Source organism: Spermophilus citellus, assembly GCF_964194105.1.
Source record: "Spermophilus citellus genome assembly, chromosome: 5".
NCBI lineage: Eukaryota > Metazoa > Chordata > Mammalia > Rodentia > Sciuridae > Spermophilus > Spermophilus citellus.
In genome coordinates, this window is record NC_138186.1 from 22364271 (window position 1) to 22372105 (window position 7835).

A 7835-nucleotide genomic window follows, 5' to 3' on the forward strand; every position below is an offset into this window, starting at 1 on the left:
CACCGGAAGCATTTTCATGGAGAGCTTTGCTCCAAGGAACTTGCTCACTAACTCACCTGGGAGAAGGGTAAATGAATGGCCTATGTGATAACAATGCCCAAGAGGTCTCAGGAAATACATACAAATAGCACTCCCAAAATGCATGCTTGATATTTTCTATTATTGCCTTCCTAACCTACCCTTTTTTCTCTTTGGTATCCCATATCATCTGAAAAACTAACTTCTGAACAAAATATTTAAATACTCATTAATATACTATGATTTCTCCATTCTTTCCTGAAAGCTTGAAAAATTCAAGTGTATTCCTTCATAATTTCTTTTTATTGAAGTATTTTTAACAAAATAAGGTGAGTAAAAAATGCATGTATTTAGAGGCCACTCATTTTAGGGAAGATTGGAATGTGTAGTAGATAGGTGATAGCACCTAATATACTTACAAGAGTCAGAGACCATTTCATTTAAGGAGTGTTTTCTAAATTTCAGAAATGCCTAGTTTGTTGGCTCTAGGAACAATTAGTCTTCTCTCTGCAATCTCTTTTTAAATTTCTCACTTGGATAATACTTAGAGACATTAAAATTACAATAAAAAACACACTCCACAAATATTAAATACCTGGATGAAAGTATTAAGTGACTTATCAGTAATGTGAATTTTTTACATATATGGTCACAATTCTATGGATTGACTTGTCTGTTTATTTCATCCAGAGGCCATGTCTTATATAAAATTGCTTTTATTTCTTCTAGTGATCTTTTACTATCTACAAAACTGTACCTGATCAAATTATAAATAAAATACCATATGGTGTGAAAAGAAAGTATGTATTCAATAGGCTAGAAAGAACATATGAGTGAAAATACAAAGACTTCAACAGGAATACAGCCTGGAAACTTTTAACATGACTTTAAACATTCATGGCTATCGATTACTATGTAGTAAAATAAGGATGGAAAAATCACTGAAAATAGGGGAATCCAAATATCATGGAATCTAAGAGTTTAAAGTAATAAAATGTAATGAGAATAATATGGTGAGCATGATAAATATAAGAATACTGCCGAAGTCTGGCTGGGCACAAAATCACGAGCCCCTCATAGCCTTGTAGATTTAAACAGCAATTCTTTATTCCTGAACTCACACCGGCACTCTACAAGCACGTTCTGGGGGAAAATCCACTGGAAATCTACACACACGTCCTGGGGAAATCCACCCCTCCACTGGGCTCTGCATCCCAAAATACTCTCTGAATCCCGCGACTCAACGGGAACTCAAGGAGTGAGCGTGCCTGAGGCAGCAGGATACGCCCTATTCCCAGCAGGGTACACCTTAAACCTGGAACCTCCCTAAACCCAAGGAGCGGGATACTCCCTATTCCCAGCAGGATACACCCTAAACCTGGACCCACCCTAATCCAGCAGGATCCTCCCTAAGCCCGGATCCACCCTGGTCCTTGAGCAGGGTCACCTTTCTCATGCAATGTCACTGCAAATGACCTGGGTCCAAGACAAGCCCATTTCCACAATGGAGAGTCCTTCCTCTAAGCAACATGGGGGTAGGCTGACAAGGAAATTGCCATGTGTCATTCTTACTGAGCTATGGCTCTCAGCAGAATAGGATTATAAAGTTTATATATAACGCAAGATTAAGTCATAGTGATCTCCAGGGAAATTCGAAACTCAGAGCTTTGGGGTCATCAAAAAAAATACACTTAATATGAAAAAAGTCCCCAATCACACAAATCTAGTGAAGTTGCTGACATCTGAATGTTCCTCAAGTTACATGAGATGTGGTTTCTATGAAACATACTTCACAAAGAACAAATATATAAAAAATAATTTTTATATCTCAAAATAATGTTTTCCTTAGGGCATTAATTTTGTTTCTATGATCCTTTTCAGCTGGAAACCAAAGAAATATGTCCTAAAAGTGAAAAAAAAATGATTCCAGGATTTGAATGTCTCTGGGTCTGAGTTGGCATATCTCCTACAGAAGTTACCTGGTCTTAAAAAATGTACCTATATTTATATATAGTAAAAGGGTCACTGATAACTATCAAAATTCTTTTTCCTAAAAGAGGATAATAATTTCAATTCATAAAGAAACCCCACTAAAATGGATAAATTAACTAAAATTTAACATGATATATGAAATGCCCAGAACTTGGATGAGTTTTGCAAAGAAACATGTAAGTGCAAAAACAAATCCAAAAGTATGAAGAAACCTGTCTTTTTAGCTTAACTTTTTGGATTTATAAAAGCAGTCATTGATAGCTTTTCAATATGAGAAAATTGATGTTGAATGTTTTTAAATTTCCTGCTCATTTTCAAACACCTAAGAATTATTTGTTTAAATCTAATCCTTTCTCAATCCCAATAGAGAATACATAATTATTAAACTAATTAGAAAAACTCCTTTTCCTTTTCTTCCTCCTTCCATCTTTTCTCTTTCTCTTTCTTTTTTCTTCCTTTCTTCTTTTTTTTCATTCTTTTTTCCCTCCCTTTCTCTCTCTCTCTCTCTCTCTCTCTCTCTCTCTCTCTCTCTCTCTCCCTCCCTCCCTCCCTCCCTATTGATTTATTTAGGGGAGACAGGGGTTTATTCCAGGGTCTAGCATGAGGTAGGTAAGTCCTAAATATAGACCTATGTTCCTAACCCTGGACTAATCTATCTTGATGATACACAAATCTCCAGGTTTCTTCTTCCTTAGTCTTCTACTCAGGCTACCTGAATATTTTTGTGATTCTTGTCATTTTTCTAATGCTCTGCAACAATGATCCTTAACATGAAATCATAGAATTACTTGAATTTATCTACATTTGTCAGACACCTGAAGATAGGAAACAACAAATTTTATATTAAACTACTCAATTGATTTTTATTCTGTAAAATTTGAAATCATTACTTTGAAGTTTCTAAAATACAGTCACTTCTATTTATCATTCAGGCCTCACCAGAGAAAAACAAGATAGCTATTATCAAACTTGTAACACAGGAGAAGAAATTCAGCTTCAGAATGCTTGGGTTACTTGTTGACAAATACTTTTAATATTTTGTATTAATGAAGGAAAATTAGATGACCTGGTCTGAATTCTTTGTGTTATTTCAAAACTAAATTAATGTGTACTATAATCTATGAGTACAAACAAATGGATTGTTGTGGTTTTTCTCTTCCCATAATTCTAAATTGTTTGGTCCATCTCTACCATAGGTGAAATAAGTTGAAGAGTATGGGGCTAATTAATGAAAGCCACCCTGACAAGTTCATTATACTAGGCTTAACTGACCGTCCTTGGACAGAGCTTCCTCTATTTGTTATCCTTCTGATAACATATCCCATGGCCCTGATGGGAAACATGTCCATCATTCTGGTGTCCAAGTTAGATTCCAGTCTCAACAGTCCCATGTATTTCTTCCTCACCAATCCCTCCTTTTTGGACATATGTTTAACCACAAGCATTGTGCCTCAGATGCTGTTAAACCTGAGAAGCTCTAAGACCGTTAGCTGTATTGGGTGTGTAGTTCAGCTCTATTTCTTCAGTATAATGTGGAGTACAGAATGTCTTCTCTTGGCTCTCATGTCTTTTGATCGCTATGTGGCCATCTGAAGACCTCTGCACTACACTCTCATCATGAACCAGCGTGTTTGCCTTCTATTAGCATCCATTGTGTGGTTGGGTGGTATCACCTATGCTATCTCAGAGGTCACAACTACACTGCAGTTGCCACTGTGCGGCATGAATAAACTGGATCACTTTGTGTGTGAGATCCCAGTTCTGTTAAAGACTGCCTGTGGTGAAAAAGAAGTTAATGAATTCATGGTGTGTATTTTTATGTTAGCTGTTCCTCCTTAATTCTTGCCTCCTATGCTAGTATTGCACATGCTGTACTTAACATTAAATCTTCTGAAGGAAAGAAAAAGGCCATCAGGACATGTTCCTCTCATCTCATTGTGGTTCTCTTATTTTATTGTCCATCCATCAGCATGTACCTTCAGCCCCCCTCATCCATTACAAAGACCAGCCCAAGTTCATGGCCCTCTTCTATGGAGTGATGACTCCTACAGCCAAACCGTTCATCTACACCCTGAGGAATAAGGAAGTAAAGCGGATATTAAACAACCTGGTGAAGGGCATTTTCAACTCAAAATAAACAAATTTAGATATAAAATGAAGTTATAATAATGGGAGGATTATAAAGGTTTCTCTTATATCTCATTCATATCCTAAATTTCAGGTTATAGGTTCCTTTTGCAAAATCTATCATATTCATTATGTTATTTATTATCACATTAGGCAAGAATAATACTTGGCTAATATGCACCACTATGGTCACACTGTTCTTGAAAATACATTAAAATAATTCCATTTGGCTGGTTCATACTGAAATAGTGACTTTGTAAAGTAGCAAAAAAAAAGGCTAAACTATAAATTTCAATATAATTGTATTAGCTCTATTTAGACCTTATAAAAATGGAATGATGATAATTCATTGATAGAATTTCCAGAAATGTCACTTGATAAACATTTCATCACTCTGTGAGTTGTCCCAATCCAGAAATGTCACTTGATAAACATTTCATCACTCTGTGAGTTGTCCCAACCCTATGTGGACAACCCAGCTAAACTATGTATTTTACATAATCAACTGTATGCTGTCAGAGATGGTTGAATCTTAAAATTTCATCAACTTAAATTATGTGAATGATTTTGCTTCTTGAAAAAAGCTTTGCTATATTTGTTTAGCAAATATGTACTCAGTGATTTTGTATTATTAATTAAATAATTTATAACTGCTAGAAGGGATAAGATGGTGAAACACAGAAGAGAGTACTTTCCAGGTGCTCCATGTATCTGAATTAAATGGGAGGAAATTCTCCTTCTCAAAAAATTGGATGACTGAGGGAATTCATTGTAATTTAATACTGGACAGTCAGTGACACTGAAAGACTCAGAGATTTTGATGTTTCAAATAAAAGATAAGAAAAGGTTGATCAGCCACATTGCAGAAATCAGGGTAACACAACACAATGGACAAGTTTGTCACAAAAATACCTTTAGAGTAAAAAGATGGTCTAGCCAGGCTGGCAACCTGAGCTGGGTTCACAAGAGCTGGCTGCACCAATAACTTAAGAAAATGGCAAAAGAAGCATATAACACACAGAAATACCTTTTGCTTATAGAAATCAGGGAAGGCTCTTGACCTTAAGGGTCCATTGGAGAAAGAGTGAGACAGTTGAAAATTCTTTATTTATTGGGGAGAAAGACATTCAAGAAAGTTCAACCCCAAAGAGCCAAGGGATTGGGTTTTATGGGGGTGTAGCCCAGTCTCATTGGGTGACACCCACTTCCAAAGCTTCCTTCCTATGCTCAGCAGAGATGGGATCCACCTGCTTACAGGTGCAGTAGAAGCCAGTATCCACAATTCCATTGCTCAAGGCTAAGTGTACTCAGCTTCTATGCAGCAGCTCCCAACAAAGACATATGGTTTGGTGGTTTCCAGCCTGATCTCTCATCTTTGACTCCTATCAGAGTGAAGGCAAATGACAGTGACTTCACTCTGAGTTTTATAAGGGTTGTGGAAGGTGACTTAATTTATCATGCTATGCCTCATAACAATATCGAAGGACTCTCTGTAGGCTTGCCTGGTGGGGACCACAGTTTTATTTTAAAATGGACTTGCTTAGGCTAAGGCCAGCCTTACACCTGGGCACAATCCTCTGCACCTGTTTTAGTTGTACTAGTCCAAGCATACACTGGGCCCCAAATAAGAGAAGTGCTGGGTTAGGCTGGCAATGCCTTTATGATCTCCCAAACTCTTGCCTCTGCAAACCGCTATGGGGCCACTTGCAGATGATAGCCACAGCAACTCTCCACTCATCAGCCAGAGATTCTGATCAATTATTTGTGAGATCAGGCAGTGGGTGGCGACCAAAGGCAGATTTAAAAAGGACCTTGGAACAAGAGACTTACTCCTGGGTGGAACTCTATCAGACTGACAGAGTGGACAGGAAGAGGCTCTGAGGAGAAAAGGTCGGGGGGTTGGGGGGGAAGGGCTTGACCTTACTGGAATTTTATGGGGCTCACCGCAGGAAAGCAAAGGCTTGGGACAGGAAAAGGTGTTTGTAGAGTCCCTTTTCCTGCTGGAGTTGGTCAGGGGAGCTGGCTGAACTCCAGGATTGGCCAGGAGACCCTGTTGATTGACAGGCAGTAGCCAGGAGATCCCGCTGATTTACAGACATTTCCATGGGTGCCTGATTGATGTTTCTTTCCTGCATTCGGGCTGCTTGGTGCTTTGTTCCTAAGTCACTGCCACCAACCTGACCACATTATTGTTGTTGTTATTATTATTATTATTATTATTATTATTATTATTATTGTTGTTGTTATTATTATTATTGGTTCTGGGGATTGATCTGAGGGACATTCAACTTATGAGGCACATTCACAGCCCTATTTCGTATTTTATTTAGAGACAGGATCTCACTGAGTTGCTTAGTGCCTCACCATTGCTGAGGCTGGCTTTGAACTCATGATCCTCCTGCCTCAGCCCCTCACACCACTGGGATTACAGGCATGCCCCCCCACCCCCCCGGGCCAGGCCTAATGAATTTTTAATTATCAACTTTTCCCACCTTCTCTGTGTCAGTTATGATCAACCTCCCACTCTATTCCTCATCTTATTCCAAGCCATTTTATTCACTCATCTCTTTCTATCTACCCCTAACCTCTGTTGTGGGCTGATGATTCTGAGGGTGATAACACCAATCAAGCTGATGTGTCTCTAATGTATTATTTCTTATGATTAAAATTTTGAAGTTCTGTATCTCTGTGATTATTTTACTAATATTGCATTTTAGTGAAATCCCTAGGTACCCACCTTGCTGAGAAGCAATACTCCTGCTGAATCTTGAGCTGAGCAGCAATTAGAGAGTGCACCCTGTAAAGCAGAAAGGGGCATGTGAGATCAGGAGCCATGGAACTAGAATGAGGCATCAAAAGGTTTATTGGGGGGGGGGTGCTCTCAGTTGAGGTTCACCAGTCGTCCGTGAAAGAGTGAGGGAGGCAAGAATAATGCTAATAAGGGAAACTGGAGGTAGGAGGGCCAAGGCCATTTAAGTTGCAGCTACTAATGGTAAGTTGGCCCAGCTGAGTTTAGGCATATCATGTCTACCATGGGTTGGTCAAGGCTGATTGAATTGACAGGGCAATTGATTCCCCCAGCAGGAAACATGGCAGTCATGGTGGTTGGGGTCCAGTTGCCATATCAGCTTCTGATTGGCCATTTTGGGTATCCTCGGCCACTTAGAAAGTCCTTGTCCACAGCCAGCCCCCATGAGAGAAGACGGGGAAGGGAAGCCTACTGACCTAACATCCCCTTCCTCTAATTTTCCATTTTTCATCAGTTTCACCTTGAGTATTGGAGAATATTGGCCAGGTATTTTGTAGAATGGTTCTTAGTTGTTATTTGAGTGTCCTTCCTAATGATGAGAGTAGGGAATAAGGATGTGGAGGAGAAGAAAGCAGAGGGTAAGTGCCCTTCTCATCCCTTCACTGTAGTGGGTGCACAGTACCTAGATGGCTTCATTGATAGTTGTGCAAAAATTAATTACTTGATGAAGGTACTGTTCTCAGTATATACTTACATTTACAATTTTTATGTCTCGGTACGATATTCCTTCAAAGACACTGTAGAAGAAGAGAGATTAAGTTTTGCCTCTCAGAAGGGGAGTATTTATTTATCTACAAGGAAAATTTCTCTTTCCCTTAATTTTCTTATTGATTTGATTATTTATTCATATGAATATAGATTCAGGAATATTTGTTTTATAATTCAGGTT

General features: G+C 38.6%; 1 pseudogene across 1 annotated transcript; it reads left to right on the forward strand.

Moving 5' to 3' along the window:
* Positions 1–3225: 3225 nt before the first annotated feature.
* LOC308650468 (olfactory receptor 2B6-like) lies at positions 3226–4147 on the forward strand (annotated as a pseudogene). The gene has a single exon. The product of its transcript is annotated as an olfactory receptor 2B6-like (transcript).
* The last annotated feature ends 3688 nt before the right edge of the window (positions 4148–7835 follow it).